This window comes from Panthera tigris, chromosome D4, assembly GCF_018350195.1.
Source record: "Panthera tigris isolate Pti1 chromosome D4, P.tigris_Pti1_mat1.1, whole genome shotgun sequence".
Classification (NCBI taxonomy): Eukaryota; Metazoa; Chordata; class Mammalia; order Carnivora; family Felidae; genus Panthera; species Panthera tigris.
Window position 1 is genome coordinate 47,471,239 of NC_056672.1, and position 13,643 is coordinate 47,484,881.

The following is a 13,643-nucleotide window of genomic DNA, read 5'->3' on the forward strand; positions in this document are numbered from 1 at the left end:
TTAGTGTGTAAATGTAAGTTGTTATATTAAGATGGCTTTCACCGTGTGGCCAAAAAGCAATGTACGTGCTACCAAGAGGGAAACGCCACCAGCTCCTATGTTCTAAACACTAATCCAGGCACACTAACTTATTTCTCCTCACAGCATTCAAATATGGGTTTATCGTCCTGATTTTACCACATAAGAAGGTGGGCTTCACATCTAGTAAGTGGCAGAGCTGGGTTCAATTCTGGGTATGGCTGACTGGGATCCCCGTTCACATTCTTTTCTCCATCCTGCCTTCTTTGCCATCACATCTTGGCTGGCAGCGGGAGAGGCAAATCTGACAGGGACTGTGAAAAGCCTGGAGTTTTCAGCCTGCTAGGCAAGCGGCAGTGCCATAGAGGTAAGTCACTGTGAGCTCTGTCATTTATTTCTGTCTACTTTAAATCTCTTATCTGTAGGGCGAAAAGCATTTACAAAGCTTTCAGAAAAATGCTTTGTGATTACCAGCACTAGGCGAGCAATGGCTTGCCTGTTTTCCACAGATAGCTACAAAATATGTCTTTTAGGGAGAATTATCTGCTTCCTTCCACCTAGATTCATATACAAACACACTGACAAAAAATATGTTTTGGAAATCCCATAGTCCTAGGTGTTAGCAGATACTCTCTATTCTGGGCTGCATTGAATCAGATGGAAAAAAAAACCTTGAAAATAAAAGTAAACATTCAGTTGTAAATAAATAAATAAGAATTGTTACCTCTTGGTAACAAATTCCTGTTCTATGGTAATTTCTGTTAAAGCTAGGAATTCCAAGGTGTAATTCTACTGGTAAGGAAGAATCAGGTGTTTCCCACCAATGTGCTAGGTATTTTGGAGGGTTGGGGTTGGAGAAAATAGTAAAGAAAGGGGTACTAGCTCTTTCCCACTTAAAAAACATACCTGGCCATCTTGATGGGGTCTCCTTGAGTGATACTTTTACCTAGAATTGGCAACTCTTTTGGCCTGATGACAGCTTAATCTTCATTGTCCTTTGCACTTTTTCCACGTAGACTTCAGCTATGGGAATAATTCTTAACAAATTGCACAGCTGACCTTCTCTAAGTAGGCCCCTTCTGCATGGTTAGAAGATTTAGAATTGCACAAAAATATGATGATTCATGAAGCCCTGAATACCTTGGCCTCCTTGCTCTGATATCCCTTGTTGAAAGCGTGGGCCCTGAGGTCTGCACTGTTTTCCCAGGTGGACCTGTGCAGCCTTCAGTCCTGGAGCTCACGTCTTGCTGCAGCCACTCTACTAATTCTCCTCTTGCTTGAGCTTCTGACTCAGGGAATTCCTGAGGGAGGAAAACCTGAGTCCTTGATAAAGAGCCAGTTTTTGCAATATTCCCACTGAAAAGAATGAACATAACCTTTAAAGAGTAGAGAATTTGTTATTCTAAGTCTGTTTTATAGTCCAAGCTTACCGATTCTATTTGAGATGTCTCTTCCTTGCAAGATACACTGTCCTGGCTGGAAAAGGCTTTAATACGCCAGGCATGGTAGGAAGGCTGCTTTGCTCAACTTTGCTTTGCTGTTAAAACATTAAGTGTAATCTGATGTGTCAATAGAGTCACCTCAGGTACTCAGAATCATTTTAATTCCTCTTACTGTCAAAACATACTGTCAATGCTGACACGAATTGGCATTAAAAATATATGCGAAATCACCTGGAGAACAGCACTTTTTACTGATAGGAGGTCTCTTTAAAAGCGGTCTCTGTCAAAGATTCAATTTGAACTCTTTTTTGGCTTTGAATTTTATAGAGCAGCTCTTTTTTTTTTTTTTTCAAACCTGACCTGCTTTGCATCATTCAAACCTATCAGTGGAGGAAAGAAGCTTTTCTTTTTATCTGACCCTATGGGAGATGTTGTACATTCCCAGTGTGTGCCCTGAAACAGATGTGCAAGATGACACATAAGTGGATGACATCACTCATGGCTAGTGATTAAATACTTCCCTGGGACTCACAAAAGGCACTCAAAAGAAAATGGAAAGGAGGAGTGATTATCAGGACTTATATACTCCTCCTGGGTGCGTGATTTTGCCACTCTAGATAGATTTTAATATGGAGGAAATACGAATGACCAAAATGGAAGAATATAAATATGAAAACCTCAGATTTTGGTGTTGGAGAAGTATAAACCTAGAAATATACATATACATATACATGATGTTATTTGTAACATATTTTATGTGCTTTGTATTTTATAACATGGGATACAAAATATATAAATGTATGTATGTATAATATATGTAATATATATGTCTTTGCAATATATAAGTATATTCAGTGTATATTATATGCATGTAGTGTACCAGATCCCCAAGCAAATAGAAAAACCAAGAAGGAAATATTTTATTTTTTGAGAAGTGTCATATTCTTTTCTAACTTGCATACAGAGGTTATCTAAGTGTTTTTTTTTTAATAAATATGTTATAGCATTATATTTGAAGAGCTGAAGCATTATTTATCAAATAATTCATGTATTAGCATTTGATGTATACATGTAAGTGTGTGTATATATATATGTATATATATATATATATGTATATATATATACACACACACATATATATATATAAATTTGGTGCATACACAACTGTTTGTTTTGTTTTATTGTTTTGCTTTGCAGAGTCTTGGGTGGATAAATGACCTATTGAACTGAAAAGTGAACACCCTTGCATTTTAAGTTTTGAAAGCAATAGATTCCATTGACAGGATGACTAGATTTTCTTTGCTGTTTGAAATCTAAGAGCTGGTCATTCTTTTTCTATTTTGCTAATGTTAGCAGATTGTGTGTGTGTGTGTGTGTGTGTGTGTGTGTGTGTGTGATAGAGAGAGAGAGAGAGAGAGTCTGGAAGCAAATCACTCAGCTGACCTTTTTCATAATCAACTACAATGAGCAGAGTGTGTGTATATGTGTGTGTCCCTGCACTTTTGGTGTGATAGACAGTTTGCTTAAATATGTGGGAAAAGTTAATCCCACTGCCCCTGACCTTTGGCACAAGAACCTTGTGCTTCCAGTAGAAAGTGTGGTAAATGCCAAGTCCTTTGGGCAGAAGATGTTTGCATTAATGTTTTCTATGCTGGAGCCTGAGCCATAGATTTTCTGTCAGCCGTCCTTTGCACTGCTGATATGGAGTAGGTTGAGTTGTATATAGAATATAGTGCCTGATGCCATCTGTTTTGACACCTTGAATATTTTAACCCCAGCCATTGTATTAAAGGAGAATGTCTTCCACTCCCTATCATGCATGTGATTACCATGTAGTATGGGAGGTGGAAAAAATCATGCAGTTTAATATGATTGCCAAAGGGTGGGTGAACCCTAAAAGGAAGATGAATCCCAGAAGAATAGGAGCAATACTCTCTTATGGTCCCTAAAAAGAGTTGTAATTCTTGCCCAAGTTACTATATCGGCACACGTCTGCAATAAAAATTTGGAAAGGAGTTCAGTTATTCATCTGGACAATTAGAAAACTGTTAGAAACTGTATGACTTTATATTCTTTACAGTAACCAATTTATTGTATTGTTGTGACATTTTATCTGTTCATACATTTGACATTTATGTGGTTAGCACCTCTGGTGATGACTGAAATTAAACACAGACTAAAAGGACTCAGGCAGAACAAGGATGTTCTCTCATTTTCCTAGAGATTAATCTCTCCCTCTCAAATTTATAAAAGTAAACTTTTTCTTGGTTTGATTTTGCCTCCCAAACTCTTTTCCAAGTTATAATTAGAGATGGAAATTAAGATATCAATGAAAAAATACACTCTGATTTATCACTTCTGACAGAGGAAGTCTTTCCCCAGGCTGCATCTGAGTTCCTTTCTTTAGAGGAAACAGCAGGTGAGGGTGACTATTTCTCAGCTGGTGGCAGCTTCCAAGAGAAGAATTATGTTCAGGAAAATATTTGAGATTAAAGCACATCAGAAAAGAAGCATCATATCAAATTAAGATTTTATTCAAATCAACTGACTGACCTATATTTGAATGTTAAATCCTGATATTTCAAGGTTGGAGTTTTGAAAACCCATGCTCCTTGTAGACTGATGATATAGACCTCCCAAGCAAGGATTTCACTTAATGATGGCATCCTTTTGGGAAAACATAGGGCCTGTTATTTCATGAGCATTTATAAGCCAAGTGCCTAATATGTATTTTGTGTTCCCCTTTTGGTCCTTACAAATCTTTGATGCAGGTATTATTATATAGTTGGCCCTTGAACAATGTGGAGGTTAGGGGTCTGACCCCTGTAAAGTTAAAAATCCATGTATAACTTTTGACTGCCCCCAAACTTAATTAGTAATAACCTACTGGTGACTGGAGGCCTCAACAATAACATAGTCAATTAACACATATTTTCTATGTTTTATGTATTGTGCACCTTATTCTTAAAGTAAGCTAGAGAAGAGAAAAATGTTGTTAAGGAAAATATAAGGAAGAGAACATACATTTGTAGTACTTTACTGAATTTATTGAAAAATATCCACATATAAGTGGCCCAACACAGTTCAGGCTCGTATTGTTCAATAGTATCTATTTTGTAGAGGAGGATGGGGGCTGAGAAAAATTCAGTGACTTGCCCGGGGGACCTGTAAAATATAAATAGAAGGGCCACAAATGGGATGCAGTTTATTCTAAACCCATGCTTCTCAATCCTTTTCTCTCCACCCACTTTTTTTTTATAAACCCAAAAGACTCCATTTCCCACATACCCACTTCTCTTTCCCTTCTTACTTATAAGATGCTGCTCTTTATTTCTCCCAGCCTAGACTATTGTTCCTGTCTGGCTTCCTCCTTCCTTCCTTCCTTCCTTCCTTCCTTCCTTCCTTCCTTCCTTCCTATCAGGAAGTCTGTAGGTTTTATTTTTAATTTTTAATATTGAAAAATATATATTTTCCCTATTTCATTTAATCTATGATGCCATTGATTGAAAGACACACTATTGGACTAGGTTCTACTAAGAAAAAAAACACTTTCAACTAAACTATGATAGAATGTCTTAAAGACAGTCCTGCAACGATGCATGAATCACTCACATCAGCCACTCATTGTCTTTCATTAATGACAAGGGATTTAGCAATTTCTTTTATTTTCAGTTCCTCTGCTTCGCATGTGATAGCTAATCCCTTTTGTATGCGTCTTAATAACAAAACCTAATACAGCTTCATTTGCTTCTGGTATTTTCTTAGGTTCTGTAAAACACATGGTTCTTATTTTGTAGGAAAATATGGGGCTCTAGTCATTCCTGATATGATGAATATTTGCTTCACTAAATCAAATTTTTCCCCACTGCTTTATTTCTGCATATGTAATGATTTCTCCTTCAATGCAAATCATAGTGTAATCCTATAGAAGATATTGTAAATGGCAATTAATCTCAACACCAAAAATAGTCAACACCCAGGGGAAATGATAACAATGTGAATATTTATAATCCAAGGCAATGACAACCACATCAAAACTATCTCGTGGCTGGTAGTGACCACAACAGGTCACTGAATCTGAGACTCGTCCTACTTTTAGAGATATTGAAATGTGGAAAACTTTACTTCTTAGAATTAATGAGAAAAGAAATACCGACTATGCTTTTGGATAGCCTCTGTTTTCTGCCTCTCAGATTCTGATCGGATCATAGCTCTTTTATTCTTGAGGCATCCTCTCCCCCGTACCTCTCATCCTGCAGAGAGATACTGCTGTGCACTGTGCCTCTATCCACGATGATATGTTCTTTCCTCTACTCTGGGCTGGATTTTAGAATTTACCCTAAGGCCTGTTATAAATGTTCAGAAAATTAAATTTTTCTTTTTCCTCTTAGGGAGAGAAAACCTGACTACATTTCCAACTTTCGCCAGTACACATTCTACATTCCCATTTCCGTTCTACCATGGTGCTATGTAGCCCTTTGCTGATAGTTGTAGTGAGCATTAAGGAATTTAACTCAGCACTGAACTTTGTAAAGAACTTTGTAATTTGTATAGAAGAATTACTTTCCATTATTAAACATATTTTCATATGTAACTCATGAACAGTTTTTGTGTTGTGCCCTGAGAAAAGTATCTATGCAGTTGCTGATTTTTGACTTTCATCGCTAGTTCATTTTTCTCTTTTTTCTTCCATTCTTTATAATCTTTTCAGTTGCCTGAAATATAATCATATCTACTTCCTATACAAATCCAAGCAATATATACTTAAAAGTGAAGTTGATAGTCTCTCACTTTCTCTTTCTAATCTCATTCTCTAATGTAACCACTATGAGCTACTGTGTCTCTTGTTAATACAAACAAAAATATATACATTGAAGATATATATTGAAAAAGATACATGTGGCCCTGACAGGAATCTGCTATTCTCGCCTAATAGTATGTTGTAAGCCTATTTCTAAGTTAATGTGTAATGATCTATATTGTTTTAATAGCTGATTAGTGTTTCACAGTATTAGTATATCATGATTTGGGCAACCATTTTCCTAAATATGGGCATTCTAGTTGTTTATGGAGGTTGTTTCCAACATTTTAGATGTAAATTTGGGTAAGACTTTGAAAATATTAAACATTGCTGATGTTTCTTTTTCTTTTTTTCCTCTGTTGGTTAGAATCCCAGAAATGAAAATACTCAGTAAGGGAGTATGCATATTGGAAAAAAGTATTACTATTTTAATTTTCAAAATATCAAAATGCATGCTTTCACCAATAATAAATGAGAGCGCCAGTTTCTCTAGGTTTTCTTTAGCACTGACTGCTATCAAACTTTTACATTGTCATCCAATAGGCAAAAAAGTTAGTATCTTCTTTTAATTAGCATTTCCCTCTTTACCATTGAGGTGGTATATTTTCATTGTTTACTGATCATTTGCATTTCCTCTTTTGTGATTTGCCTACTCCTATCTAGGACCTATTTTATTTTATTTTATTTTATTTTATTTTATTTTATTTTATTTTATTTTATTTTTTGATGTCTATTTATTTTTGAGAGAGAGATAGAGCACAAGTAGGGGAGGGGCAGGGAGAGAGGGAGACACGGAATCTGAAACAGGCTCGAGGCTCCGAGCTATCAGCACAGAGCCCGACTCAGAGCTCAAACCCATGAACTGTGAGACCATGATCTGAGTCAAAGTCAGATGCTTAACTGACTGAGTCACCCGGGTGCCCCTTTAGGACCTATTTTAGATTGTCTTTTTCTTATTGACTTAAAAGAACTCTTTATATATTTAATAATAATAAACACCGAGTGCTTACTATTTAAATGGACTCTAAGTTAAAGTACTTTATACATATTAACACATCTAATTAATTCACACAGCAACCTTATAAGGTAGACATAATTTTATAGGTGAGGAAATGGAGGCAGAGAAAGGTTAAAAAAAATGTGTTCAAGGTCACACAGCTAGTAAGTGGCAGAGCTGACATTCAAATGAAGTCATGTCCTAACTCCTATGCTATGGGCTGCTTAGTTGGAAGGATAGAGGAGTGTGTGCTGAGCACAGAGATATGTCACTGGTGGATCCACAGGTGCTTCTGGCAAGTGCTTTCCAGAGCACATTGGAAGACAAATGTTTGTGTCTAAAGTTTGATGAAAATACTTCTCTTTAATAAAAAATAAAACTACACCATTTCAAAGTAGATTCTTGATGGTGTGTATTGTTGAAAGTGAACTTTCGGAGATCGTAAGAAAACTGGTGGGACAGAAACCGAACAATGAAAGCAAAGGAGCAGAGGAGAAGTTTTCTTGGTCACACTAGACATTGAAGGCCGTAAATTCCTTAATGAAGTGAGATTAAAAAATAATATAAGAACTACCTTGTTATTTGTAGTTTAAGTAAATTGTTTGTATGTAGTGTTCATTACATTAGCTACTCTTAATTAATCCCTTTGTGGTCTTTATAAAGTTCAGTGAAAGAAGGCTAACATCTCTCCCCCATCCAAGATTATTACAGAATAGATAGATTTATAATTGTTATGATGTTTATTTTCGGGTGTTCCAGAAATAACACACACACACACACACACACACACACACACACACACACACACTTTTATTACCTCCATTTAATGTCATCTTTGGAATCCTTATATTGCCTGATTGCAACAATAAAAGTCTTCCTAATCGATTTATGACAAACCTGGGCATCTCAGTTTTAAACTCATTTAATTTAGGATTTTTCTCTCTAACTTCTCTTCTTTTCCAAGAGTTGATCTAAGTTCTAGGGGCTTTGGAACATGGGAGTTGGGAAAGAGATCTGGTTCAAGGTCATTTTTCTTCTAAGTGGGCAAATGAAAGACACTGCAATCCTGTCTGGTCCTCGGATTTGGCCAGATCTTTTCACTTTCCAGAATCTTCTGGAGCATCTGTTATGAGTTAAAGTATGTTTTTCAAAAAGATATAATGAAGTTCTAACCCCCAGTACCTCAGAATGTGACCTTATTTAGAAATAGGGTCATTGAAGATGTAGTTAGTAAAGGTGGGTCATATGGAAGTAGAGTAGACCCCTAATTCAATATGACTGGTGTCTTTTTCTAGGCAGACAATGTGAAGATAGTAGAGAAGGCTCTGTGTCAATGCAGGCAAAGATCGGAGTTATGCAGCTGTAAACCAAGGGATGCCAAGGATTGCTGATGACAGCAGAAGCTGAAAGAAAGCCATGGGACAGATTGTCCCTAGAGCCTTTGAGAGGATAGCCCTGTGACACTCTGATTTTGGATTTCAAGTCTCCAGAAATTTGAGAGAATAAGTTTCTGTTGTTTTAAGCCCCTAGCGTTGGAAAACTTTGTTATGTCAGCTTTAGGAAATTACTGTAGCATCCAAACTCTTGCTATTTCTGTGGTGTCTTCTTAGCCTATTGGTCCACTTTCATTGAGAGTTATATACACTTGACTCTGGGTCAGTTGGGAAAATATCTGGCCGCTTCCAGTGTCCTGTCAAATTGCTGTGCTGTCAGAGTGCTTCCTACAGCTTCTCTGCACTACTTCAGGACCAGAATGTCACAGACACTGTCTGCAGTACTTGTCAACTTCCAGGGCAACCAAGTAGAAAACCAGGCATAAGTACCCTCTCTTCACGAATCTCAAAACCCTTCTCTTATGCCTTGGACTCACCTAGAGGTGGAGAGCTTACATCCCTGTCCTCTCAAACTCCTGGGATGTTTCTGTGATTTTTATTTAATACGGGTAAACAGAAAAGCATTTCCTCCACAATCTGGATCTATATGAGTTCATCCTTGAATTTTCTGTCTGACATCTGGCAGGTGTAAAAGTTTAGAATTTGCCATCCTTGTCCTTTGTTCTTTTATGTTCCTTTATGACATATCCTCCTTGGGCAGTGGGGACTCCAGTCTTGTGGTTTAAGTGAGAGAGTCATCCTTTTAGAAAAAGTGCAGATATGTAAAGCCTGAAACTGTAAAACTCCTAGATGGAAACATATGGGAAAAGCTTCTTGACAATGATTTCTTGGAAATGACACCAAAAGACACAGGCAACAAAACCAAAAATAAGCAAGTGGACTACATCAAAATACAAATCTTCTGTACAACAAAAGAAACAATTAACAGAGAGAAGAGCCAACCTCTACAGTGGGCAAAAATGTTTGCAAACCATGTATCTGGTAAGGGGTTAATATTCAAAATGTATAAGGAACTTCTATAATACAGTAGCAAACAAAACCAAAACCAAAACTGAACTCGACTTAAGAAAATGGGCTAAGGATGGGCACCTGCATGGCTCAGTCAATTAAGCATCTGACTCTCCTTTTCAGCTCAGGTCATGATCTCAGGGTTTGCGGGATCATGCTCTGCTGACAGCACAGAGGCTGCTTGGGATTCTCTCTCTCCCTCTTTCTCTCTGCCCCTCTTCCACTCACACTCCTGTGTTCTCTCTCTCCCTCTCTCTCCAAACAAATAAACTTCAAAAATGGGCTAGGGATTTCAATAGACATTTCCCCAAAGAATATATACAAAGGATCAACAGTATGTGAAAAATTCTCAACATCATTAACCATCAGGGAAATGCAAATGAGATATCACCTCAGACCTGTAAGGAGGTTATTATAAAAACAAACAAACAAACAAAACAACAACAGATATTGACAAGCATGCAGAGAAGTTGGAATTCTTGTGCACTGTTGGGAATGTAAATTGGTGCAGCCACTATGAAAAACAGTATGGAGTTTCCTCAAAAATTAAATAAAAATAGAACTACGTATGATCCAGCAATCCCACTTCTGAGTATTTATTCCAAAGACCTGAAATCAGGAACTTAAAGCTGTATTAGCACTCCCATGTTCATTGCAGCACTATTCACAAGAGCCAAGATATCAAAACAGCTTAAATGTCCTTCAGCAAATGAATAGATAAAGGCAATGTAGTATATACACACAATGGGGTATATTCACCCTTAAAAAAGAAAAAAAAATCTGCAATATGTGACAGTATGGATGAACTTTGAGGACATAACGCTAAGTGGAATAAGCCAGCCACAGAAAGACAAACACTACATGATTTCGCATATATGAGGCATCTAAATTAGTATAATTCATAGAAGCAAAGAATGGAATGTTGGCTGTCAGGAGATGGGGGAAGGAAGAAATGGGGAATTATTAATCCACAGGCATAAAGCTTCATTTAAGTGAGATGCATAAACTCTAGAGATCTGCTATACAACGTTGCACTAATAGTCAAGGGGATTGTTAAGGCAGTAGATCTCACATAGAGAGTTTTTACCATAATGAAATAAATAAAACATTTAAAATGCAGAAGAGACTCATCTGCTAACATTTCACAGTATAATTTTGATTCACATAGTTAGCCTAGGTTGATAAGGCTTAGCTGAAAATTGGAGTCACATTCTAAAGCTGAGCATGGGCAGAGACTATCTGCATCCCTTCTAGAATGCTGTCTTTTAAGGACTATACCTATCTATGTGGGATCATATTTAATGAAGTTAAGAGGTGGCAGTTTATGGCAGACACTGACTACAACTTAATGCTTAAATATCAATATACCCCCTATCTAGTGAAACCTTGGATTGCAAGTAACCTGTTCTGTGAGTGTTCTGCAAGATGAGCAAACGTTGCTAATAAATTTTAGCTTGATAAACAAGTGATGTCTTGCAATACGAGTAGTACCTGATGCCGAACATCACATGATCACAACTGAGCCAATGGTTCTTGAAATTCACGTTGCTATATGAGACTTCAGATTACAAGCATGTTTCTGGAAGAATTATGCTTGCAAATCAAGGTTTTGCTGTATTGGCTAATGTTCTTCATGGATCTTATTTCCTTGTCATCAAATATATGTTTCTTCCTAGCATTGCTGAGGGGTTTTGCACAGTTGATGTATCATTTGGACTCTTCTCTGGTCATTGCTGTAACATGCCTATTCTTTTAGTTTTTCCTTGATTTGCCTATACCCTAATTGTATTTTACCTTAGTATGACTGGGGAATCATTGGGACCTGGTATTAGTAAATGCAGTAACCTTAAGGCAGTGATATATGCTGAATATAGCTAAACTTGATGACATAAAACTAAATATGTTAGTGATAGATTGGTGATTACACACATGCTGTCCTCAGCACAGCAGTGTGTGGCACAGAGAAGGGATACAAAAGAAGTATAAGGCATCACGTGTAGCCACATGGAGCTTACCATCTGGGTGGAAGGGAATAGGACCAGAGAATAGCGCAGAATAAAATCACCAAGTACAAGCTTATGATGCAGATTATTATATACTAAAACAGAATCTAATATAGTTCCAATAAGGCAGCAATCAAAGGTGACATAACAGTTTAAGAAGGATAGAATAAATCTGGCCTGAAGTTACCTCCAGCTGAAGGTGACTTGAGTTGATCTTGAATCTGGCCCAAACATGTCCAAAGAGAGGGTTTTTCCGTGAGCTGTTCTGCAAACTTGAAGACATGGTAATAAGTAGAGAAAATCCCATTTTGGAGGCACAAGAACAGTATGAACCTTTAATACAGATAGACCCCTGGATGCAAATGTTGCAGTTTTATTTTCACTTGGGCCTCAGTCTCACTCATGTTAATGCGTTAATTCATGTCCTTGTTAAAGATAGGACTGTAGATCCTACTGAATGCAGACTAGGATGTCCCTTCATTTATTTTTTGCTACCCTAGTGGCATCTCCTTGTGCAGTCTCATTACTCAAAAAAAGAAAGAATCTGTGCAGGATACTAGGAAGCTTTACCTGGAAGAGTAGAAGCATGGACAGCCTAACCTAAGAGATCTGGAGATCCTAACCCATCAAAGTACAAAGTACTTTGCATAGCCAATTATATTTAACATTGTTTCAATTATATTTAAAAATTGTTCTGCTGATGGTTCTATTCTGTATTTCATTTTTTGCTTCATTTATTGTCACATCATATAATTTCCATATTTTTGTATAGCCATTGTGATTATTTTCCATTTTCCATCAGAATTGCCAAACCATTTGCCTGTTTTAGTTATCTGAATAGTTTCTGTAATTTTTTTCTAACACAGATTATTAGCATTTAATGATAACTTTTTGCTTTTCTCGAATTCTTTCCTTACTATGAAGTTCCTGGAGTCAGATTACTGAGTTAAAATGACAGGAGCTGTTGCTTTCCAGAATGACTATAAAAATTTACAAAGCTGCTAGCCATGTATGAATGTGTTAGTGGGGCCAACTGCATTTTATAAAGATGGCTATAAGTATGTCTCCATCCTACACCATCTTTTCCAATATGACCTTGACATGGTTCCTCTCCCCCAGCTGCTTGAACTTAGGTGGGCTTGTGACTTGCTTGTAACCAATAGAATCCAGCAGAAATGATATTGCATGATTCCTGAGGTAGGGAAAGAAAGGCGAAGCAGCTTTCACTTTGTGTTCTGGAGTGCTCATGCTTGGCACCTCTTGAGCTGTCGTGGAAGGAATCTGGGTATCTTAAGACCACCATGTCAGAGCCCGTATGCCAAGCCACCTGGAAAGGCCACGTTTAATAGATGCTCTGAAAGGTAGTCCTAGATTTCCAGTCTCCCAGACAGATGCCAGACATGCATGAACAAAGAGTTCAGATGATTTTAGTCCCCAACTATGGAGTCATCTCTGGCCCTATTCTTCTCTCTCAGACCCCAGTTACAGACCCCAGTTACAGTGGAGCAGTGGCAAGCTGTCCCTGTTGAGCCCTTTCCAAATTCACAGACTCTAATCTGTGAGTAAAATGCAGTGATTTATGGGGTGCCTGGGTGGCTCAGTCAGTTAAGCATCTGACTTTGGCTCAGGTCATGATAACGCATTTTGTGAGTTCGAGCCCCGTGTTGGGCTCTGTGCTGACAGCTCAGAGCCTGGATGAAGCCTGCTTCAGATTCTGTGTCTCCCCGTCTTTCTGCCCCTCCCATGCTTATGCTCTGTCTCTCTCTGTCTCTCAATAATAAATAAACATTATAAAAATTTTTAAAAAATGCAATGATTTATGTTGCTAAATTTGGGGATAATTTTTTTACACAGAAATATCAATTGGAAAATAACCTCAGTAACAATCCAGCCAGCTTTATGTGTTCTAACATCTTTAGCCAAAAGTTTTGTTTTTCATTGTTTCTTAAATTTAGTGTTGTCTTTCTTTTTAAAAATTTT

At 37.4% G+C, this 13,643-nt stretch overlaps 1 long non-coding RNA gene across 4 annotated transcripts in view; it reads right to left on the reverse strand.

The window, feature by feature from the left end:
• Nucleotides 1-4,489: 4,489 nt before the first annotated feature.
• LOC122233047 overlaps nt 4,490-13,643 on the reverse strand; it is a 54,333-nt gene continuing 45,179 nt past the window's right edge. For all 4 annotated transcript variants that reach the window (XR_006210497.1, XR_006210495.1, XR_006210496.1 and 1 more), the window contains 2 exons: nt 11,851-11,935; nt 4,490-4,625 (listed from right to left, as the gene is read on the reverse strand). This is a non-coding gene — a long non-coding RNA (uncharacterized LOC122233047). The remainder of the gene's footprint in view (nt 4,626-11,850; nt 11,936-13,643) is intronic.